We start from the raw sequence: 24,300 nt of genomic DNA, 5'->3' as shown, positions 1-24,300 counted from the left end.
ATTTGATCCAAAACTTCATTATTTTTTTTTTTTTTAACGAATAAGCACTTGGCTTCAGGAGAGCTTTGTTGGCTTTCCTTTTGACATGCAGCTTAGCATGCAGGCTGCTAGATCGTGCCGTTGTCCTGAGTCAGTCAGTCTGTTATGTATTCATTACTCATACGTGTATCAAGGCTACAGCAATGTCCAGAATGTAGTGTTTAAGCTGGTGCTCCATCTTGAACGTTGTTTTTTTTAACAGAAATCTGAAGTTTTCCAGCGACAGAGCGAGAAAGTATGAGTGACTGTTGCTGTGTTGCTCCTCCTGAATGCATGTTGAAAACTCCTGGGTCAGCTCAGGAGGTTGCTTAAAACAGATACCTGAGCTCTCATGGGGGGTGGCCTCTGCCCCCTTGCCGAGCCTGGGCTGCAGAGCTCTGTGTTTCCAGGCCGGGGACAAGCGCCCATCTGTCTGCAGGCACTCAGAGCTGAGCAGGGTGGTGAGGTTTTGACATTTCACGACGTGGAGCATCAGCTGTTTTAAAGCAGTTTGCTGTTTTGCTGGTAGCACCAACTTTCTGCTCCCAGAGGAGAGAATCCCTGATCTTTGCCCCCAGGTAGTCTCAGTGAGCAGCTGCAGTTTGGCCTCATCCCTGTCCCTATGATGGGGCAGCCTCTGCCTTTGCGCTGGCCTTCACTGGGAGGTTGTTTGACTTCGGGCTTCTGTTGTGATGCTTCCTTCCTCCAAGTGTGAAAACTGCAAAGAATAAAACCGGCCTGAGGGCTTGCTGTTACCTCCTCAACAAGGAAATGCATTTTTTTTCTGTTTAGACCAAATATTCTCAATCTGTAATCTGTCTCTAAAGGGTCAGGTTTTTGCAAAAAACATTTGAGGGATATTCTGCCAAGTCTGTAGACCTCACTAAGGCTCTGGTAGGTGTAAGATAGTAAGCCTGCAAGTGAGTTTGTCGTGTGCTTTTGAAAATCTCACCATACATCAGAAGGCAAATGAATAGATTCTCCTGCAAGATTAAGTATAAATGTATACTCTGTCGACTATAGGTAATAGAGCCTTGTTGTGAGACATCCAAGTTTCTTAGGAGCAGGATGATTCTGCTAAATGCTAAAGGAGTTTATGGAAGCTGATTGCAGTCCTCTGGAATATAGGTTTTAGGGCAGATGTTCATGGTGTGTTGAATCAGCTCTTTGATGTCTCAGTTGTATGGGCAATACAGAAGATCATTCTGGATGCTGAGTCTGGGCAAATCAGTGTTGCTTTTGGTTCCATGCCTGCAGAAGAGGTGCTGCTGCGTTTTTAGCAGCGTTGGAAATGTGATAATCTTCCTGTGTTTGGTGTTGGTGTTCTCGGTTTATTGTGCTCTGTATTTGTAAGTCACAAACCTCAACTGTGAGGGGTTTTTAAAGGTCTTTGATCTTTTGCTTCATAGCATTAATCCTGTTTGTCAGGAACACGGATTTGAGCCTGTGTGTCCTGCGGTTCTGACTCGGCCACGTTAGTTGATTTGGCACGGACGTGTGTTGGGGCTGGTCAGACTTTTGAACTGGCTCAAACTGAATTGCGTTTGAAGTGTGGTGCAGTGATGCTTTTGCAGTTGAAAAGTCTAAGTGCAGATCTCCATGCCATTTTTTCATTCATTTCTGTATCGCTGTTTCATGTGTCTTCGTTTCTTCACTTGATCTTGAGGACAAATCGATCCTCCCTTTGAACTCTTTCAAGGCCTCCACTCCGTAAACCTGACTTACAGGGCCAGTGCGAGTACCTCTGGCATGCAGGCGTACAGATGAGGGCTTTTCTCTTCTTTAGTTTTTTGTTTTGATGGGCACATCCCTCTCCAGTAGATGCATCTTTTCAAGCCTGTCATCTGCCCTTAGTCTGGCTGGTATCTGTCGAGAAGGCCAGATGACAGCAGTCTAACACATCAAGCGTGGGCAGCTTCGTTACCTTTTGGTAGCTGCGATTTGGAGTGTGTGGTTTTGCACTTCTGAATTCAGAACGAGCATCTCGCGTGCTCTTCTTGCCTGAAGGCTGGTCAGTCGTGCTCCGGTGTCTCGGCTGCGTCCGTCTTCGGACGGCTGCGTGGGAGGGGAGCAGCGCGCGGTCCTTCGGGAGACACCGGCCGTCCCAAGGGCTCCGCAGTGCTGCCACGGCACACACGTGCTTCTGCAGCCTGAAACGAGCAGTGGGCCGGGGTGGGAAGGGGAGCCCGTGGAGGGTGGGGGGTCTGAGGGGAAGCGGGGCTGTCTTTTCCCTCTGCAGGCAGAGTGAGAAGGCGGCGTGGCTGCTCTCCCTCTTCGTTAACGCGTGACTGGGGCACTGCGGCAGCAGTCGATGTCTTGAGCAGTTGCAGGTACTTAGAAAAGCTTCTGTACGGCTTGCTCTCAAGGGGCAAATAATCCTATTTTATAGATTGTGTTTGAAAAGTGGAGGCAGATGTTCTTCACGTGGCGTGCTCTGTGGGGACTTGTGGCAGATTAACCTACAGTAACCCACCCTGAATGGGGACTTAGAAGTCTTTAAGCCAGAGACTGAAGATTTATTATCATCACTGAAATTCATATCGTGTCTATCTTGGAGAAAATTCCTGCTCTTACTTTGGGTTTGTTAACTTGATGAGTTTCTTCCAAAGCTGTAGCCGCTGCTGGTTTTGCCTGCCGGGCCAGCTGGGAGCAGGAGAATTCCTGGCTATATTTAGAGGACACCCGGAGCGTGTGCCTCGCCACTAATGCTGGTCCGTTCCGTGCTGCCTGCAGTAACCTCTCCCTCTTTCACTTTCTTCAAGGTAACAGAAGATAAGAGCACAGCTGTTCTCCTAGAGGGTCACGAAGTCTGTAAACATCCTGACACGCTCCCCAGGAGAATCTGGAGGTTGCCGTGCGCATGGCAGGAGGACGAGTTTCCTTGTCAGATTGCACTGCTTTTCATCTGGGACAGGTGACAGGCACCAGGACTTGGAGTTAGGTGGCTCTTCTGGTGTGAGGCTGGCAGGAAAGTCTTAAGGATATCCTACCCTAGAATGAAAATTTGACAAGTCATACAGCAATGAACTAGGAGAACAGCAAAAACCACAACTTGGAATGTATTTATTACTTAAAAGTTAGCTATTCTTGATAAAATCCCAAAAATTATTGCTGCTGCTTATTTTACTTACAGATTTCACACACTTGTTAATTTTAAAGCTACCAAACTTTTACTCAATACTGTACTCTGAGAAATGTAATTGGAGCAGGACATGCAATAGAATGAAATCATTGTAGTGTCTTAAGTACAATGGACTCACTTTTGTGTCTATTAAAACTTGGAAAATGTGCAACACGTAACTATGTGGCTGTCATTGCATATGGTAAAGCTTTTTCTTGTCATCTACTGCAGAGCTGAGAGAATCGATGTTTTGAAAAGCAGTCACCTGGTAACTTGGATGGGTTTGTGTCCTAAATGCGTGCTTTCTTAAGTCACCTGAAACAGCAGGGAGCACAGCCTTGGCTTGCTCATGCTGCATGCGTAGAGGTAGGTAGTTAGCCTAATGGCTCCAACTGGAGAATGAGCTAACGTTTTGAACTAACTTTTGTGTTCACACCTAGTCAACGAGTGTAATTTAAGGCCCCTTGAACACACTTTGTTGGATAGAAAGGATCTTCATCCTTACACATGACCAGGAATGATTAGCAGTCTTTAAAAAACAGAAAACAAACAGCCTATAGCTTTTGTACCAAATTTAGAGTACAAATGGTTTACAAACTAAAGTGGCCTATAAACAAGCTTTTGAAACTGCATCGGTTATTTTTTTTGGTTTTGCATTAGTCTAGCTTTCTCTTGGATTCTGTCAGTCTATAAACATTGATTTGTGGTAATCTGTTGCTTCTGATGCTGGAGAAAACGGTTCCCTCCTAGGTGAAATGTTGTCTGCACGTAGAAGATTGCCTTTGAGCTACTGGATCGTTGCACAGATTCTGCTTCCTGTTTGTTCTTAATCTGTTGCAGCAAACACTGTGATGAACTATTGTCGAATTAGAAGAACAAGCGGATCGGAAAACATACAAGCTCGTGTTTTCCTGGTTCATGCCGGTTCATATTGTGGTCTTTTGAATGTCAGCAAGAGAGGTCAGAGCTTCCCTTTTCTGTTTAACAACAGCAAAGTTTAACAAGAAGAGTTCAACACCAAAAAACCCCTTCTGCTGAGTCTCAGTAAGAGCATACAATGAGTCAAATATGTTTCCCTTAAAACAGTTGGAAGACTGTGGTATAAAACATGCAAACTAAAATGCAGTGCTGAAATAGGACATCTGTGTCCCAAGACCGATTTTGGCCACCTCTGCAAACAAATCAGTAAGCTTCCTGTTTTCCAAAAATAAGTGTAAAAAGGACAGCAGTATATAGCGAAGGAATGTGTTCCTGCACCTTGTGTAAAGCCTTTATGAAGCAGTTGTTTACCTGGGCATCCGCTTTGCCCATCTCCAGAGCAGACTACTTGACTGGCAAAGATGCTCTTGTGCAGTGAGTACTCCCACTCATGGAGAAAACAGTTCTACCTTTCTTAGCCCCTGTCTGTCTGTCTTCAGGAGTTTCTTTGTGGGTTTTTTCTAGCAACTTCTCGAGCTAGGCCTAGGGTTAGCTGATGGCTATGTGAGGTAGTTTTTGTGTTTTCTGCTCACACAGTTCTTTATTGTATGAAATCCCTGCCAAAAAGTGTTGCCAAGCCTTTTGGCTGTAGCATTACAGCAGTTAGCTGAAGGGAGTTACAAGCAGCCTTCTGTTCATTTAAAAAATAAAATTTAAAAAAAGGCAAAACAAAAATAACTAAGCCCCCACTCCCCCACGCTTTCAGGAAGAGCGCTTGTCTACTCCCATCTCTAGTGAAGGGCTGCTCCTGCCTGCGTGTGGAAAGGCTGCTCTGTGGTTGAAGGAGATGCCAAGAACAACAGGTAAGTCCCGGCCGCTTTCCTGAGAAGGCTCGCAGGTGTCACTCAAGTCCCATGAACAGGCAGAAATGTCCTTAAGACCAGGCGTTCAGTCTCTGCTGGGTGTGAGAGAGAGTTACAATACCTCACACTTGGGGCCACTGATTTTCTCTAGGCTTAGGACATGAAACGGATTGAGAAAGTAAGCTCAAGTCCAGCGTCCGTCCTCTAATGCTGGATGTGGTCCCTGGGATGGAGTTGTTTAAGAGGGGACGTCTGAGAGTTTTTTTCCCCCATGATAATTTTGCTCTGCAGGAAAACCCCTGGTGCACATAAGCGTCCTCTGCCAGATGTTTAGCTGTACAGTGGAACCCTGTCTGCCTTCTGCTTCTGCCTTGATAATCACTGTCGTCTCGTGCCCTCGGAGCAGTGGTTGTGCTCCTCACTGCTGATGGAGGAGTACCTGGTATCCCTGCAAGAAACCTTCCCGGTTTTCCCTTGCCAGTTGCTGTGTCCTGCTAGTCCCCTGTCACCAAGGGCGCAGCTCCTGCTGTCCTTACACCTGGATGCATGGTGACATTCCTGACGTTGCTGGGCCCTTTAGAAAGCAAACAACGGGCTTTTACTGCCTGAAAGTCCTTGCCAATGCAGAGGTGAAAGGAAAAGTGTCAGCGTTACAATCTCGCCAGGTCCTGTGTCAGCAGTGGGAAGGTTAGAGAACTGGTTTGCTGCCATTTTCTGCCAGGAGGGCTGGGGAGGGACCCTCCTCCAAAGAGGACTGGAAGGTTGCGTGTGCTGGGACTCCTTTTTTTTATCTTTTACCCTTGTGATGCCAGGTGGCCTGACACACGTGTGTCTGTGTTAGCACCAGCTTAATGAAGCAGATGAGTGAAGCTTAAGCACTGCAGGTGAGTCACCGAATTTTTGCCGCTTTTACTAAGAACTGCAACGGAGAGTTTCAGTAAAAACATGGTAACGGAGAAAATAGTGCTTAGGAGGCATACGAGTGGATTGGACACCGGGGTCCTTCTCTGAATCAGTGGCTCAGTGCCAGAGGTGGGTTTAAACACCAGGCTTAAACAGTATCCCAACAAAAAGCACTACTTTGGACCTGTGTATGGGAGCTAAAGAAGTTGGCTCACTTCTTCAATGAAAAGATGACTCTTCAGTTTTGGCAAGGCTCAAAGCAAAAATCTTGTAACAAATTGCTTTTTTCGCCTTGGCCATTATGCAGGTAAATGAAAATAATTTCTCAGCAAATGCAAAAGCATAAACCAAGAGCACAGTGACGTTTCATTTCTTAACTGATTTTAAAAAGCTAATGTTGAAGTTTCTGAATGTCATTTTTAATAATGTGAAGTTTGAATGGCTTACTTTAGTCTTCTGTTATGTCAGAGGAAAAGCTCCGTTGGGTTAAAACCTAAATGGGAATGTTCAGGAATAGTAAGTGGTCTTTAGTATTATCTGTAATAGGTTCTGTGCTGCCCATTGAACATCATTAGCAGATCCCTATGTGCTGTGAAATTTCACTTTTTGTTCCATTTTTAAGGTTTTCCTCCTTATACTTTTAAAACTTGAGCATGGCTTTAGGAAATTGTGGGCTTTTTTCAGTCCATTTCAATTCTTGTTACACTAAAGGCTTATTATAGTCTCCACTGCTCCGCACTGTGGTTTTGGGGGTTTCCTCCTGAACCCTACAGCTGTGCTTCAGCTCGCACAGCTGATTTCCTAAATGCAAGCCCTGCAGAATCTGAGTGTGGTTTTCAGTGGAGGGGGGCTCAGTATTTTATTCTAACATTATTCAAACCAGTACTAAACCTATCAGTACTTTTTGTATTAGGACTTTTGCTAATATTCTGAATCTATAGATTAAATTTTGTGTGCATAATCCACATTCCTCTTACTTGGCCTCGTGTCTGACATGCCTTGAGCAGGTTTTCAGGTCCCGAAAGCCCCCTCAGCGTCCCGCTGTACCCGGGCTCTCCCTGCCCTGGGCGGGCGCTGCCTGCTGGCACTCCTACCCTCCCAAGGGAAATAGTATTTTCTGCGACTGGAGAGTAAGTCTGGTTATTTCTGGTCAAAAACATGATTTCTCACCAAATTTTTGTATCCTGTCTTTTCTGACTTACTAAATTTATTTAAAGGAGCTAGCTGTGTAGGTGGCCTAACTTAATAGTTTCTGTTGCTTCGTGAGCTGTAGGCTGACTCAGAAGAGCTGTGGGTGAGGGCTGGTGACAGCACCACAATGCCCGTTTGGGAACCCAGCCAGAGTTTTGACAGTGGTGATTTCTCCCGGGGCTGGGGGCCGGGCAGCACCAGGGAGAGGGCGAGCAGGGAGCCGCAGTCTCCCCGTGACTGGCGTGCTTAATTACCGTGGTTTTCCACTAGTCCCTTTGGTGGGTACAACTGTATGGTCGGGGCGGGTGCCCCTGCGCCTGGCGTCCTGCGAGAGGCACGACGTGGACAGAGGTGACCTGGCCACGCTGCGGAGCAGCAGTGGTGCGTAGCATGCTGCCCCAGGGCAGGGTCCCTTGCAGGCTGGCTTAGCTGAGGGGAAGGGTATGTTGCTGAAATTGTGGCACTTAACGATGCGCTATTTAAAAAACCTTTTGTTCTACGATAATGAAGCCGTCCAAGTGACTTACAGAATAAAAGCCCACACAGTTTTGATTCCATCAGGGATCCTAAGGCATAGATGAGATTTTTACCGGTTGCTTTATTGTGGCTTATAGTTAGCATACTGCCTATTTCACGCCGATAAGGGCTAGCAGAGCTGCCAGAGCTGTTGTACCGGCTGCCCTGGCAGCGTCTCCAGCAGGACGGCTTTTGCCTGTGCCAGGCAGCCGGGGCTGTGCCATGCCGGCTGATGGCAGGAGCGGGGCCACGTCCACTCTGTTTTCTGCTTTTACTGGGTGTGTGGAGGTGGCTGGGCTGCCTTCCCGGCCCCGACTTGCCTCGGGACCTGTGCTCTGCAGGTCCTGCCACACTCGCTACGGCCCCGTCTAAACACAAATCCCCATTGAGCACTTGTGCCGGTACCAGTGGCAGCAGGGGTAAAGGAGACTATCCTGGGATGATGGTGGCCAAACATCGCAGCACCTACTTCTGTCTAAATACCATCTGCAATATTTTCCTAAAGCTTCTCCTTTAGTCTCCCTTCAAGTTTCACAGTTTTCTGTGCTCAGCTCTCTATTTGTGCACTTCCCAGGTGTCCTCCCCGCTCCGCTGGTCTGTTGGGCCGGGCAGGGGAAGCCGAGCTCTGCTGAGGGGCTCCAGGCGAGGGGCTGCCTGTGCCCTGACACCCCTCCTCTCGCCCACCAAGGTGCCTCTTGCTATAGCCTGGGAAGTCCCCGTGCCTCCCTAAAACGCCTCATCCAGCAGAATGGCCTTAAAATTAAGAAAAAGTGGTCTTTGGAAGAGGAGGCTCTGGGTCTCCAGCTGTGCAGGCAGCGCTGCGGGTGGAACTGGGCACCCACTGGCTGCACAGTGCTGCCTGCAGGAAAAGTTCCTGCTGACCTTTGCTTTTGTGGTGTCAACTTAGGAGTTTCTCAAACTTTTCCACAGACCTGAAGTAAACGTTTCTGATAATTTGACTTTGTGAAATTTCAACTTTCTTCCTGATCTAGTGTTGAATAGGGGAAAAGGCATTTTAAAGTGAATGGAATGAAAATCCGTTTCCCAAACAACTTTGCCTTTTTCATTCATGACGGGCCTGTGAGACTGCGCTCAGGGAGAGCATTCTCAACAGCTGGTAGCAGTATCTTCAAGTTTGTAATTTTTGACTCTTTCTTCTCATTTCTTCTTTCCTGATTAAGCTATGGCCAGTAAGAATATCAGCATCTCAACACATTTTAACCATATTGATGCTGGTATGCTGGTTTTAGAGGCTGTGATAATGTTAATTGAAGCAGCAGCAGCACCGACTGAATAAACAAGCTCTCGGCGGGCACAGCTGTCGGTCGGAAGACCGGACCCAGACCTGCCCCAAAGCACCGGCAGTGCGCTTGCCCAGATGGAAAGTGCAGGAACAAGTGGCTGGAGAGCCAGCCGAGCCCTGCAGGTCCTGTGTGTTGGCTGCCAAGTGTCAGAACAAGCTGGTGAAATATTAAGCTGAGCACCTAATGAAAAACAGGGAGCATGGCTACTTTTTTTTTTTTTTCTTGAAATGAGTGTTTTGTTGGACTCTCAATTCTTTGGAGCCAGGTGGGATCCCTCGGGGGCTGCAGTGGACGTGCATGCCTTGTGGAGTAGTCACATCTCTCTGGCACAGCAGGGGCCATGCTGGACCAGCGTGGCCACCGGTCCCTTTGTGCTCGGAGCCCGTGATGAGTGGGCACGTGGGCTGCAGCCCTCGCCAGCAGGTTCCCTGCCTCTGCTTCGTGAGAGGACTTCAGCCGGGAGAAGGGACCTGCCCTCAAACCGTGAACCTCAAAGCGCATCCTTTGCCGCTGGTGCAAGGACAGACTGGTTGTGTAAGGACGGGCGATGCCGAGCAAGTCCCTGCTGGGCAGGACGGCAGCCCCGGTGCTGGGGGACTGAAGAAAGGCAGAACAGCTCCGTTGGGTTGTCCCAGAAAATGCGAGGTGATCACAGCTCCTTCTCCAGTCAGGCGCAGCCTGGGATGGCAGCATCACCATTTGTCACTCTTAATGCGTTTGAGTCACTGTTGGCACCAGTCTGGTTTTCACGGGGTTTTCAATCACTCCCGGTGGAAAAAAACTGTCCTTATGGCCGAACGTGCTGGATTTTAGCAATAGTTTTATGTTTATCCTCCTGGCTTGGCTGCAACCTTACAACAGTAATCCTTCCTGGGGCTATAGTATCCCTTAATAGGTAGGAGAAAATGGGAAGTTGAACAGTTGCTTTTTAAAGACGAAAGTAGCTTTATGCTGCCAAAAGAAATATCTACTATTCTGGTATGTAGTAATTTTCTTATTTTGCTAGATCTTAAGATTATTACTACTATCCTTTTTTTATTACTGCTTGTAGCAGAGGACTCCTGAGCAGCCGTGATGCGTGTTTTTCTGTGTCTACGGATTAACGGCTCTGCTGTGAGACTGGGGAGAGACCCCAGGCATCGGTAGCTGGCTGGGACCTGGGCTCCCCCTGCCCCACGCCTGCCCCATTGCTTGGCAGGGACCCCCAAGGCCGGGGCACCCCACGCATTGCTCTGACTGCCACCGCTCCTCGCAGCCCAGCGTGTCCGTCCCTGCCTGCGTCCCAGCAGGGAGGTCGCAACTGAAGGCTGCCGCGAGCCCCGGCCGCGGAGCAGCCCAGCTCTTGCTCGGCGTCGGTCCGAGTTTCCGTGCTTCCCGCCTGAGCTCCGGTTTGCGCAGGAGGGACCAGCCTGAGCGCAGGCAGTGGGGGTCATCTGAGCTGATGGGCATCACGGGGAATTAGACACAGGCGCCTGACTCTCCAGTGGTGCTCCAGCGAGCCTAATTAAAAGGGAAGCTTGCTTTAATCCAATCAAATGTCTGTCTTGTACGGAAAATATTTTCTTTCCCCTAAACTCGAATTTATTTTTTTTTAAGTGCGTATTATAAAACACAAAGTTCGGCAAGTTGTTTTTAAAGCTAATTTCTCAGGAAAAACACATAAATTATAAGCTGTTTTCCATTAGACACCAAAACCTGAAGCATTTGGCTTTGATAACCAAAGCCTAATGTGGCTTGAAACAGAATATGGTTGAAATAGAGAATCTTAAGTGCAGCTGAACTGAGTACGGAGCAACCCCCACCGATGGGCTTGGGGGGGAGGGAAAGGGGTGTTTGTTTTCCTTTGCTGAAGGTCCTCGGTGTCGGTGGTGTCACACTAAAGGCGTGTGAGGATGAAGCGCTGGCCCCGAGGGGCGCAGGGGGTCCAGTTTTGGAGGAGGCGCAGGGCCCTGCCATGCCGGGCGCTGGGGCTGCTGCTCGGGGCTCGACCCCGCGTTGCCGATCCCCCCCCCGTGCCGGGCAGCGGGATTCCCATTGCCCGGCCTGGCACGGGTAAACAATCTGGGGCCAAATCCCCCGAAATGCAGCATCTTTCCTGCATGCTTATGCCACCCGTTCGGAGGAGGAGGGTGCCCAAGGGGCTCCCGCCACCCTCGCAGAAAGGAGCCGTGCACCCTGTTCTGCTCGTAAGAGCAAGCTGTTGTAAGGAACTGTACGCGGTCTGGCCGCGGCATGGCAGCTAATTAACCCTAAGGCGCCGACGAGCCCTCGACGGAGCTGCGCGGGGGTCTCTGGTGAGCGGTGCGGGAGGCGCACCGATGGACGTGGGGACGGCTGGGATGGGGCCGAGCTGTTGCTGGCAGACGCGGGCCGGGGACGGTAACGCCGGGTCGCTCGGCCCCCGCGGAATGGCTGAAGGTGGTTCTGGGGCCGGTGGAGAAGTTCGGGCTGGGCAGCGGCGGGGGCTGGTGGGGAGGAGAGCGGAGGGGCCAGGTGGGGGGACGCCGGCCACGTAGGGGGCTGGGGGTGGCGGGGGTCCCAACGCTACGGGCGCACGCAGACGCGTGGGACCCGGGTCCGGAGCACGCGTTTACTCTGGGATTGAAATTTGGTCTTGTTTTGCATCTTGTTGCTGGTGTGGGGGTGGGGATCCTTTCTGCTTTGATTCTGTTTATGACTTTCCTCCACCCCATCATTTTGCTCAGCAACATCGTTTGCAGAAGCCTGTAATGATTCTGCATGGTTTTAATTTGCTTATGGGTGTGAGCTAATGAGTGGTTTGAAATCAGGCTTTTCTGGTTGGTGCCTTGTCACTGCGTGCTCCTGCTCGGCTGGACCCTCTCCCGCTCGGCACCGCAGGTTTGCCGCTTGGGAAGCCACGGCTTTGCCGCAGAAAGTCCCGGACATGATCCTGCACTATTGCAAGTGATCAGTGATGTTACAAGGGCATCATAGGCACAAATATCTGTATCAATGAGTTTTAAATAAGAATCCTCATGTTACTGTAGCCTCTCCAAACCGTATTTATTTATAATTTCCACAGCTGAAGCTCGTTGCTAAAGAAAAATTGAATTTTCCCAGCGGCACAGAGGCTTGGCTGATGAGTCACTGCACTTCATTAGCTAATCTTAGATCTGCTGTGAATTACTCAGTGACTGCTGATACAAAGTGGGCTGAGAAAATGCTCGTTTTGAGTGGATAATTTTAGAATTTGGGTCTCTTCCCTGGTAGGGGAGGGTGCGAGCGCGCGGGGGTTCAGAGCCACTTGTGTAGGTGCGTGCCACTCTCCCGAGCGTATCTTAAAACATAAAGACAAACTTAAGAGCCTGTGCTACTTTCTCGAGTTAGATCCATGTGTAAATTTCAGTTATGTGAAGATGCTTTTAAATTCAGGAGTAACTCAGTGTAAGTATGTATTGAATTAGACGGATTATGTAGTTGGGGTAATGGCCCTAGTGAGAGGGAGTTGGGGAGGGCGGGGCTTATATTAGCAACGTTAAGTGTTGAAGTCTGTAATAGGGGAGCACAAAAGTGTTTTTTTTGAGAATTCACTGGTTTTCAGCTTTTACTCCGCAGATGATGTTGTTTTCTTCTGAAGTCCCTCAAAAGGTGACTGAGAACGCGAGATCGTACGTGTTCTCTGTGAAATATCTATGTTTCCGCTGGAAAACGCAAAGGGATCGCGAACCCAAAAAACCTGAAAGCTCCCTGGCCAGGAACGCGCCCGTCCCCGCTGGGTCCCCGGCGCAGCGCGGCGGCACCGCCGGCCTTCCGTCGCCAGAGCTCCGGCTGCCGCGCCGCAGGACCTCGCGCTGTGCCGCCGTGGGCGCTCCGTGAAGGGCCCCGCCAGGCGCCGTGCCACCGCGCGCGCTGCCACGGGACGCCGCGTCACCGGCGCCGTGCTGCCAGAAGTCACCCCGTGTCGGACTGAAGAGCTTTTTGGCTCGGCATCCGGCTCCTCCTGAAGGAGAATGCAGAGAATGTTCTTAAGGACTGTTACAGAGTGGCCTGGCTACCAAGGAGGTTGCCCAAACACTTCATGGCTAATTTACAGTCTGGAGTGCAAGGAGCGGTACGGTGTTTTGTGCGATGATTGCTGGTTTTAGCCATGGGAGTGTTTGTTCTGTTTTCTGAAAGCTGACTCTTCAACATAGTATCTTGTGATTTGCAGTTCCATGGCACTAAACCGATTTGAGAATCGTTTTATTGGCTGTTTCCTCTGATTTTAATATTTAAATAAGTATTGCACTTCCATTATTAACCTTTTTCTGCATAAAAGTGGAATTACTTTAATTCTTTCTTGTCTCTTGGCTGGTTTCTAATCTTAGTTGCTCAATAGGTTCATGTGAGGGACTTTGTAAGGAGATGTTGTTGCCATACAAATCGTGTCGGCAGGTCCTCCTTTACCCATGGTTTCACTGGTGTATCGGGGGGCCTCCCAGGTTTCCCCCTAAACCCCGCTCCCCGGGAGCCCTGCCGGTTCCCAGCGGATGCACCCGGAGCAGCAGCAGCCGTGCTGTGCCGTGGAGGGTCCCCGTTCCGCACCCACGGGTGTTTTGGGGAGGAGGGACAAGGGCTGCCAGCGGCCGGCACTGTGCCGGCGCTGTGCCACGGCGTGGGGTCTCCTCGTGGGAGCTTTTTGGGCAGTGGGAGGCATTTCCTGGGGGAGCGGAGGCATTCCTGGTTTTTGTCTTTCTTTTTATTACAGCTTGCGTGTGCACCAAAAACTGTATCAGCAGTTTCCCAAGTGGCAGTTTCCACTGTGGCTTGAACTAGTGAAGTTTTTTGTAATATACAGGTAATTTTTTCTTCCTGGTGCTAGACGTTGTCAGCTGCTAATCAATGCTGCCTGGCTCAGCCCCGGTGGTTTGTCCCTGACATATGAAACACTTCTTGGTATGATAATTGCAGCAATTTCAAGAAATAGGAGTAGGGGTCTGGACAGGAATTGCCTTTGGAAACATCTGTTTCACCACTCTATCTATGACCTCTTTCTGAAAAAATCTTTTAAATTAAAAAAAAGATTGTTCAATATAATACAGTCCCTGGAGTGACTGACAAATGGCTGTAAAAGCTACACTAACGCAACTTCACCCTTACAAATTGATACCCAGTGGGAAGAAAACTCCACGGCCTCCATCTGCAAACCTCTCCTCACAGAGAATCGGATTTGTAACGCCAGTTTTTCTGAGCTTCACCTTCTCTGATGCTGCCTTTCCCTCCAGTTCGGTTTGCCCCTCCTGTAACATACCCCGGGCACGGGCTGCAGGGGCGCGCGAGGGGGTTTGCGGGTCAGGCACACACGTGCCGAGCGAGGTCGGGGTACGCGGCGAGTGCCGTGTGCCGGCTGCTCTTCCGCACCTTGGACCAGGGCGATGCTGTAGACGACAGGACGGGTGGCCCCAGGGGTCCGCGCTAACCTGAAAGCCCTTCTGCAGCCAACGTCTGGTCTCGGATGATCCTGGCAGGACCAAGGCTGTCGGACAAAGCGGGGCGTTTGCTCGCTGCCGGTCGGCGTGTCGGCAGCCTGCGGGCAGAGCCTGCGGGCAGAGCCTCCGGCAGCGCTGTGTGGATGGGGACCGGCACGGGTATTGTCCCTCCGCTGACCATCCCCTGTTCGGTGGCGCAGAGCTCGCCGGAGGCTGGGATGGCGTGAGACGTGTCCCTCTCCACGTCTGGCTGGGTGCAGGTGCCGCAGCTGCAGGGCAGCCGGGAGGGGATGGGGGAGTCGTGCTGACGGCTCCCACAGCCCCCCAAGGCGCTGAGATGGGGTTTTGGTGGGAGCACATCCAGTGCTGGCGGGTGACGGCACAGCCACGGGTGGGTTGTGACGGCACAGCCACGGGTGGGTTGTGCCCGCCGGCCTTCGGGGGCTGGATGGGGCTGGGGACGGGGGGGCGTTTGCAGGCAGGGTGGGCTGGAGAACAGGTTGTCTGTCAGGTAGAGCACTGTGTGGTGAAGCTTCTTTCCTTCTGACAGCCTGGGGAGCAGGACAGGGGGGTGCCGTCCCGCGAGGGCAACGCGAGGGAGCAGCACGCCAAGCCAGCGCCGGGTCACCTGAGCCGCAGGTGGGAATGGGGACTCTCGCTGGGGAAGAACTGCGCAGCCGGGAAAAGTCTGGGTTTGGTGCCAGGCTGCGCAAGCTTTGGTACGTTCAGAGACTTGAAAAATGCAACTTCCCATGAGAGAAGGCTGTTTGCTGAATGGGAAAGGCCTCGGACCCTCTGCTCTGTCTGCAAACTTCAGCTGGCTCTGCATCGGACTAATGTGCCAGGCAGAATCAGCACAGAATTTTCTAAAGGAGCTAAATTTGGCTGCGTAGCACAGTAGAGAGGGGCAGTGAGACACGGGAACCCCCCTGCACCCCCTGTGCAGCCCCTGCAAGGGGACAGCCGTCCTGCCGCGCACAAGGCTCGGGCCACGGGCTGCAGAGCTGCCGCGGGAGCTGCTGGCACCAGTGGCACGGCGTCTGCCCTGCGTGATGCTGAACATGTAAAGCAGAGAAAACCAGCAGCTCGCCGACAGGCGAATTGGTATCTCCTCCTCTGTGCAGGCGGCAGAAGGCTTTGGAGGAAAGCTAACGCTTGCTTGCTTGGCTTAATTAAACCTGTTCGATAATGTTGTTATCTTTGCTGTTTGCTATGCCTGGTCCCAACCCCACCTTCTCAGGAGGGTCTGTGATAGGGTCCTGCTGCTGCTCTCACCGGGGGCAGCTTTGCACCTAAATGTAATTCGTCCTTATTTCAAGGTTAAACTGTTCTTCCCATCACAGATGTTAATTATGAGCTGTAATTAATGTTTTTCTCTCCCCTCCCTTTACAGATACTGGGGATTAGTTATGATCAGCCAGTTAGGATAAGTTGCTTGCACAACAGTGATGGATGCTCTTTTTGGGTAGTATCACTAGCGTTTCCCTTATTATGAACCACTGATGTCTCTCTGGGAAGCATGGAAAAGCATTCTGTTTAGAAAAGCATTTTTTGTGCAGGGCTTTGGGTTTTTCCCTTTGCTACAAGTCAGCAAACAAAATTGTTGTTTACCAGTGCTGCCTGTACACATCATCTGTCACTGCAACGTGGGACCTGTAATTCTCTACATGAGGGAATGAGTGGCCATGGCCAGAAGTCAGGGCTTCCATCCTTTGGGAATTTATGGGTACAGTAATCATTCATTTTAGAAGTACTTTGCATCTGCTGCAGAAGAAAAATCCAGGCATGTTTCACCCTGAAATAGGTCACCCAGACTTCTGTTCCTGATGGTCTCGATTGAAGTTGGACCTGGAAGGCACTGCTGGGAAGTGCTCCCAGGCAGGGCTTGCCAGGGCAGCCCACATATGACCATATCCCCCTTCTCTAGCTCAGATAAACCTTACCAACCCTGCCACCCGCTATTCAGTGTTAAGGGGAAAAAACGTAATGGCTGACGGATGGAGGAGAGCCCGATGAGGAAGGGATGCAGCTTCGCAGGGACAAAGTACGGGCTGAAAAGTTAAGCAGCCGACTGTACCAGAAAGGGGAAGGGCTGTTGACCTACGGTAACCGAAGGTGCAGACTGGTCTGGAGAAACCAAAAATAAAGAGAAGTGAGGTCATGCAGCGGGAACAAAATAAGAAACACATTCCTGTCCAATTGTGTTGTTTTCCTGTCTAGAAAACATGCTCTTAATGCTCACATCCGCTATTCAGGCTGGAAGGAGCGTTGTCTCTGGTGCCAGCGAAGGTCCCGGCCGTACCCTCCGTGCCCGTGCTGGCAGGACGCCTCGGCACGGCGCTCACAGGGAGCGCTGGGGAGCTCGGCTCCGTGCCTCTGCTCCCGTTACCGGAGAGTCCAAAGCAGCTTCTTCGGTGGGGCTCTGTTGCGTTCACACCTACAGCAAAGCGCTGCCAAACTTTGTAAGGGATCTCTTAATAAATTACTTGTCCCGATGAGATTTGAAAGCAATTCTGCAGTCTTGCAAAAATTGTATTAATGTCTCCTGTAGCAACTTACCACTCACCTCACTCAATTGACTTAAAATACAGCACTGAGTAATCCAATCACTAACGCACTGCTGCAGAAATGCTTAAAGAAGGAAGTGCCACTTATGTCAATAAATGTTTTTTTGCAGCAGAACTTAAAAGCCAGACAAACATAGGGAGCCTGTTATTCCAGTAATTCAGATCTACTTAAAGGAGATAAATGAATTGTTTATCTAGTAGAAATTTGGGATTTCAGGCATTTTGTTTGGGGTTTTTAATGCGTTTATTAGGTCTTGCTAACTTAATTGCAAGCACTGGCAATAACTTTATCGCTGTTATTTGCAATTGTCTTGGGCAGAGCATTCCAGACGGGGCTGGTTCGAACGCTCCAGCCGGGTCCAGCTGTGGAGGTGGCGCAGCCCCGGGCTGCGGGCAGACGCTCCCCGAGGAAGCCCCTGCACCACCGTGTTGCAGTGGAGTTTGGCATTTTCAGTTTGATACCTGTAACATAAAGGAAAAGTTGGCCGTGGTGACTTGCCTCGGGGCTTTGCTATATGCACTGTTCTCACTAGCCTTCCCAGGCGGCGCACCGGGAATCGGTCTCGCTGTGCCCGGGCGAAGCCGCCCTTTTCTTGGCTTCGCTCGTTTGCTGCCGAAGCCTCAGCAGAATAAGTCTGATGGCGGTGAGATTTGGGAGGTGATGGAGGAGCAGATCAGACCTGTGCCCCCCAGGCACCTCTGCGGGGAAGAGCGCAGCAAGAGCTGACCCCGCCACAGCAGGCGGCCGCGCGCTGGCGGGAGCCGGGCTGGCTTTGCAGGACCGGTGGGTTCGCAGCAGTCGCCGCTTCGCCTGGCGCATCCCTGCGGGTGCTGAGCATCCCAAGAGGAGATCCCAGCAGGCGAAGGGGAGGAAAAAGGGAGGTGGAGGGGCTGGGGGGGTGGCAAGGGAAAGAGTCTGCGCTTCTCCGGGGAGGAAACTAAAAAGTGGGGTGTCCTCAAAGCCGCCACAGAAGAGTGCTCTCTGCTCCCGTTCTCAGCTGGGGCTTTTCAAGCGCAGAGCCCGGCTCGTGCGCCGTGGGAGGCGGCGGCGGTGCGAGGAGGGTGGCAGGTCTCGGCAGGCCATCCGGCAGCACCGCGCGGCACCCTCGGGCAGAGGCTGGACGGGTTCGTGCTTTTCATGGCGACGATCGGCTCCTGACCCCGTGAGACCGAAATTCAGCGTGCGGCTGGGGGAGAAGCTCCGTTTTGCCTTTTCATTGAGCTTATGGATTTTTCTGTGCCTGACGCAATGCAGATGCAGCAGCCCAGGGATGGCGGGAGGCATCTTCACTGCGTTTTTCTCAGCCTGGGTGACGGCAGTGCGATTTGGGGTGCCTTTCGCCTTGCTGCGTCTGACGTACAAGCCCAGGCCAGGATCCACACTACTATTGCTGGTTTGTTGTTCGTTAGCTGCTGATAATTACATATATATATATATTTGTTGGGCAGCTATTTGTAATATGTTCAAGGCTCCTTATGTAATAAAGACAGCAGACTTGACGTCAGAACAGCAAATTGATGCATTCTACTGAAGACCTTTCAATATAAATCAAGTTCTCAGGCCCAACCCTCTCAGAAGAGCCCTTCAGAAGCTGGTGGAAATTCACCCTCTCCATGGGTGGGTAAGCCAGGCTGGCCGTGTGAAGAGCTGCTTTGCTCACAAGGCAGGGGATGGTGCCTTTGCTTTTCTAGTTTGAATAAACGTAAAGGCATTAGAGACGGAGGCCAAACCCAGAAATCGCTTGGGTTCTGTTCCTCCATACCTTTAATGACGCATAGCTTTGATTTGCAGTGCAGGCAGTGCTGCAGAGCGAGGCCGGCGGATGAAAGCGCCCCAAGCCCTGCAGCCGCGCTCCCGGTTCCCTTCCAGCACTGACTCCAAGACGGTCCCGGCGGGACCCCTCTGGCAGGCCGCGGCCCCCGTGCCCCGCGTCAAACCCCTCGCTCCAGGAGCCGCGGGTTTCTGCTGAAGGGCAAACCGAGCCCCGGCGATGCGGGAGGAGACCCTGCGGAGCACCGACCCCCCCGGCTGCTGCAGACCCGGGATTTTAATGGGATGCCCATTTAGCTGCTCCTGTGGGAGAGCCCGTGTGTTTGGCCAGTATTGGTCCCCGCAGGGTTGCTGACAAATTAAGCTCCTCGTCTCCTCTGCCGAGTTAATCTAGCAACCTCACCCCTCAGACAGCCCGACTGCTAGCTGTGATTCAGTTAGTCAAGATCACAGTAAAGGAAAAAGAAATTGTCTGTTACTCCCTACAAAGCAATGACCTCATTTATTCACGGTAGGAATAAATCACTCCTTGATCAACTCCTAATTACACCAGCCAGCGTAACCTTGTGCATATTTACAGCCAATATTCCAGAAGTGGGAGGGATGTAATCCGGCACTACACTGATCACAGTAGTAAAGCCTTTGTGTGCCCTCTCCTTTTCTTGTAGTTCTGGGTCAGCCCTGCCCAGGTGCGGTAGGTTATTTCCATGAGGATTTCTGTGTGGTCCTCGCGACTGGAAGCCGAGCGGTGTGCGGAGCCCTGGCTTTAGGGATGCCCTAAATACTGGCGATGGGAGAGGCTCGGGTGGCACTTTCATGGCTACCTGCCACTCTGGGTGTGATTCAAGGTGCTTTTATTTTTTAAGTCGTCAGCGGGAGTAAGACTGTGAAATGCCATTTGTGTCTCTGAGGGTGGCTGGTGTGGGGACGAGCGAGGGCTCCGGTGGCTGCCGCACGTGGTGGCTAATTGGCCACAGAAGCAACAGCACAGCAAGCTCCGCTGCGTGCGAACTCCTCGACCGTCAGCATTTTGTCTCCACGGGCACGCTGGCTGAGTGTTCACGGAGAGAGAAGAGCCCGAGGAGCGACGAAGGGACGGGGCGGGGGGGACGTGGAGGCACCGTGGGCAGGAGGCGGCTGCGGGAGGTGGTGGCCAGCGCCGGCTGGTGTGGTGGGGGCAAACAGCCTGAAAGCAAAATTGTCTGTGCGGTGAAAGGATGGTGGAGAAAAAGTTAAAAGGAGAAAAACGTGAGGGGTGAGAGAAACTGGAGCTAGTGAATGGAAATCGCCCCTCCAACCGGGCAGTCACTGGGGAGCTGCGCACAGGTTACCGCAGCGGCTCTCCAGGCTGAACGCTGCCTTGCCCAGGGCAGACGGCACAGAGGAGACCAGAAGTGTCCCGAACGTGGGAAATGACTGCCGTAGGCACCGGTAATGCCGCTCACTGCCTTCGTAGCAAGTGCTACATCTATGCAGTTTACTTGAGCTATAATGGAAATTTCCTAACTGCAGTGAAGCATGCTGCTTCCCTCCCAAAGCCTGACCCATCTCCTCCCGGTGCCTTCCTCCCTGAACAAACCGCCCCGACTGCCAAGACGTGCTCTTCCCACGGGATGCGGCTGTGGGCCCCGAGGAGCCGACCCGTGGGGCCTGCACGGCCGGAGCTCCCGATCCGCAGTGGTCGGCTCCCTGCGGAAACAGCCATCCCAGCGTTTTGGTTTTTTTTTTCCAGCCAATTAGGAAGAAAAAGAACGTCACCAGGAAATTATTTACAATGATTTCTCTGAAATGAAGTTTAAAGATTTGCCAATCCTCCTGCCGCATGGTGACTCAATGAGGTAACAGGGCTGACTTAGAGAAGAACAGGGAAATGCCAGGGGATGGTGGGGTGCTTTAGGTTTGTACTTCCCTTCCTCTACACAGGAGACATGCTGCCAGGTATTTCCAGCTTTTTTTTTTTTTTTTTAAATTTAGCCACACTGCTAGCAGTGGGAGTGAGTACCGAATGGAGTTAATCTGTTCTGAAATCATGAATTTTTTGAGTGACTTTTTATATAACATAGTGCTAATGGGACACGTGCTCCTGCGCAGCTGCCTGGCAGCTCTGTCCTGCAGTACCCGGCCTGGGAACTGCTCCGCGGCCAAAACCCCCGGCACGGCGGGGCTGACACTCATCCTTGCTCCTGAGGAGACAGCTGACATCAGGGTACAGTTGCACGAGCTTTTTCAGACTTGCATCACCAAACCCTGCTCTCAGCTTGCACTGTTTTAAAGGCACAGAAAATTAGTTTCCTTCAAGTAACTTAAAAATAAAAGCAAATAACCCTCGTCTCTTAAAACCTAACCCTAGCCTAAACAGCTACAGGACTCTCCTTAATTAAAACATTTGTTAAACAGTTTTGCGCTGAAGAAAATGTTCTAACTTTGACCACTGTGGAAAAACTAAGTGATTTTTTTTTTTTTTACAGCAGTAAAAGGCCATTAAGAAGAGTCAGGATCGCCAACCTCAAACATTTCCAAGGCACTGATGAGCCTCCCCAGAATTTAAAAATAAAAAAGTGGTTTTGCTTCTTTGTCATGTGGGCTTGGAGCCTTGACTCGTTTTAGATGCTGAGATTTTATTTCGTACCTATGAGAGCTATAAAGCTTTCCTGAAGGCAGAGGTCCCTGGGAGCTGAGATAGTCCCACAGTCCTGAGAAATCCAAGAGGAAAACATTGGAGTGCAGAAAACCGGCGGTACCAGCGGTGGGACCAGCGACGAGCGGGCACACCTCGGTTATTTAAAGTTCCAGCAGCTGGAGGATCTGTCTTGCAGGGCGATCGTGCCCGTCCCCGGTGCCCGGGGCTCCTTCCCGCGCCGGCTGCCCCGCGCAGGGCTGCGAGAGGCTTTGCTGGGAGCCGGTGAGTGGGGCTGCCCCGCGGTGAGCTGCTCACCCGGCAGCCCCGCTCCCCAGACCTGCCCCTCGCCGCCGGCAAAGCACCCGGCTGGCGGCTGCCCGGGCCGCCGCGGGTGGGCAGGGGCCGGCGACTCCGCGCGGTGCGCGGACGCCCGCGTCGGCCTCGCCGGGAGCTGCTGCGGCGGCTCGTGCTGGGGTCGGCAGCTCCGGCTCCACGGTCTGCTCTCGGGCAATGCCGGGCTGAGCAGGTTCGGGTGAAGCCGCGTCCTATGGGGATGCACCTGCAGACATTTTGGGATTCGCGGCGTTGCACGGAGAACTGGCAGCCTCATTATCTTGGGAAGCTAAAATGGGTTGAAGAGTTGATGCCCCAGCTGGGGCTGGCGTGGCTGCCCGCCTCAGCTCCGTGCCCGGCCGCAGGCACTGGCGGCTCGGTCCCACCTCTTAACGAAACGTCCTCCCGCAGCGGCGAGGCGCGAGGGTGCCGCCAGCCCAGCCTGTCTGCTGTGGAGCTGCCGAGGTGTGAAGCGTTCTCCGGGGCTGCGACCCAGCCGTTTCAGCATGGCCATCCTCAGCTGTGCTGCCGAAAGACGAGCGAGCCTAAAAACCACGAGCTTGTGGGAGTCGTTGACTAAATAACGTGCGTTTGGCTTTTATGTGCCCTTTGAGTTTCTCTTTGATGGGCTTGAGTCTCTTTTCCTCCTCCTCAGATATGAAGATTAGAAGTTAACACCTCTTTTTGAGGCAGACATTTTTGCTAGGTGGTTTTGCTCTGGGTGCTGGGACTGGGGGGAAAAATAGGGCAAGACGTTGAAATTACGAGCGTTAGCAACAGCAATGCTGTTCTCCTGGCTGCGTTTTGGGAGGGGTGAGTAGAGAGGGAGCTCCCCTCATAGCACATGCAATACAAAAATAAGCTATGCTGCAGAAATCCCTGTCTGTGTTTTGCTGTTAAAGCTTCTCTGCAGGAAGAGCGTTTCTCAGTGCTCTGAGGTGGGCTGTCATTGCACCTCTGATTTTTCGGTGATATCTAAGCAACTGCACCAACAAACCCTTCTTACCAGAGGGCTGTAGATGGGACATGACAAAACACGGAGTGCTTGTGCTGGGGGGGGTCAGTTAATTGCGGTCAGTCACCGAGTGAGCAGTCAGCCTGCTGGCAACCTGCGGCCGGTGGAAAATTGACACTTCCTCCAAAGAGGGTATTAGATGGAGAACTAAATTTAGATGCTGTTGCTCAGCGAGCACAGTAAATGGACGGCTGTAAGCTGCTGCTCCACGTGCACGCCGGTCCTCCCTGGGGCAGCTCTCACGCCGCCGGCAGTGTGCAGGCTCTCGTGCGGGGCTGGGGACGGCAGCCAGCGGCAGGGAAACCCTGCTGGAAGCCATCCGTGGGTAACAAGAGCAAGAGCACATATGGAGTTTTCATAAATCACAGGTTTTCAAGTCACGGTTCCTGAAAAGAACAGTCGTCTTCAATAAATCACTAGAAGAAATGAGCTGGAAGCTTTCTGCTTCCCGGTGCAGGGCAGCTGCCAAGCCATCCCAAATGTCAGGCTCGCACATGGTTATTGACGGTGATTCATGGGCACCTCTGCGGGCAGCAGCTTCTGACCAGGGAGGGATGGCGTGGCGACTTTGGGGTTTAGGGTGATTTTCCAGTAACCTGGAAAATACAAATGAACAATACATACAGGTGTAGTTTCAGGAGTTAAAAAATGAGGCTGTGGCAGCTGGCTGTCCACCAGGCCAGCCAGAAGCTTTACCTTAGTCTCAAAACTTTCAGAGGTCCCAATCAGAAAACTTCGTTACCTCGAGCAAAATGTTCCCTGCCCTTCTTCTTGGGCTTCTATTTCTTTTGCCCCATCTGTTTCCGCTCCCCTTCCCCATCCCCTCCCTCCCCCCGCACGCAAGTGCACGCGTGCATGCACACACGCTTCCTCGTCTGCACAGGCAATGTGGTGCCTGGCACATCCCAAAACCCCGTCCCCGGCGGAGTAACGTCAGTGGGAGCCGATCCTGTAAATCTGCCTGTGCGTGCCATAGCTCTCAGCCGCTCTCTCGCAGGGCCGGCTGGTCTCCGCGCACCCCCGGACCGAGGATGCCTGGGAGATGAGCCGACTCGCAGGCTGCTGCTCACTGGAAAGGCTGATCTCAGCTGGACTGGGTTGGGGGTTTGTCAATCAAACAGTAAGTCAGCTGAAGCATACGCAAGATTCGTTTTCGTGACCAGGTCGTCTTTTATAGTTTGCTTTCTGGACATGAGGGCCACGCTGCAGCTGGCAGTGCTGGGGGTGCAGTGGTGTGGCTCTCCTGTAGTAATTTGTGTACTATATCTCTAGCTGGAATGCCCCAAAATACTGTTGTAACTGCACTGTCTGTGATGGAGTCAGCAACTACAGGTGGTACACCTTAATGCAAAGGTGGTACACTTTAACAGAAAAGAAAACATCCTCTTCCAGCTCCAGCCCACCTCAGGATTGCCCTGATTGTAATTAGGTGGGGCATGCTGACGAGCTAGGCAGATTAGAGGCAGATAAGCTGCTGGAAGGACATCCTTCATGATGGACCTTGATTGGAAATCCTCTTGCTTTGGTATAATCTGGCTTTGCAAGCTCCCAAGGGCTCCTCTGAGACTCACTGAAGCAGCTCTGCAAACAAGCGATGGGGATGGCCTGGGAACTTGTACCTGGGACGGTCCCAGGTGTTAACTCTGCCGTTTACTGGAGTTTGGTCTTTGCTTTACTTTAAAGATTTGTGTCGGTTTTACCTTGCTGTAAGTACTTTACGCCCCTGCTCTT

At 51.7% G+C, this 24,300-nt stretch overlaps 1 protein-coding gene across 2 annotated transcripts in view; it reads left to right on the top strand.

Annotated features, from left to right (window-relative positions):
• PWWP2B (PWWP domain containing 2B) overlaps positions 1-24,300 on the top strand; it is a 47,214-nt gene that overhangs the window by 19,617 nt on the left and 3,297 nt on the right. Inside the window, exon 3 of one of the 2 annotated variants that reach the window (XM_030029970.2) lies at positions 2,781-3,318. The exons of the other annotated variant lie outside the window; for it this stretch is intronic. The gene's annotated coding sequence lies outside the window, so the exon portion shown is untranslated. Of the gene's footprint in view, positions 1-2,780; positions 3,319-24,300 lie in introns of those variants that run through there. 2 annotated transcript variants of the gene reach the window in all.

This window comes from Aquila chrysaetos, chromosome 11 (genome assembly GCF_900496995.4).
Source record: "Aquila chrysaetos chrysaetos chromosome 11, bAquChr1.4, whole genome shotgun sequence".
Lineage (NCBI taxonomy): Eukaryota > Metazoa > Chordata > Aves > Accipitriformes > Accipitridae > Aquila > Aquila chrysaetos.
The sequence above is the reverse complement of the archived record's forward strand: the minus strand, read 5'-3'. Positions and strand labels throughout refer to the sequence as shown.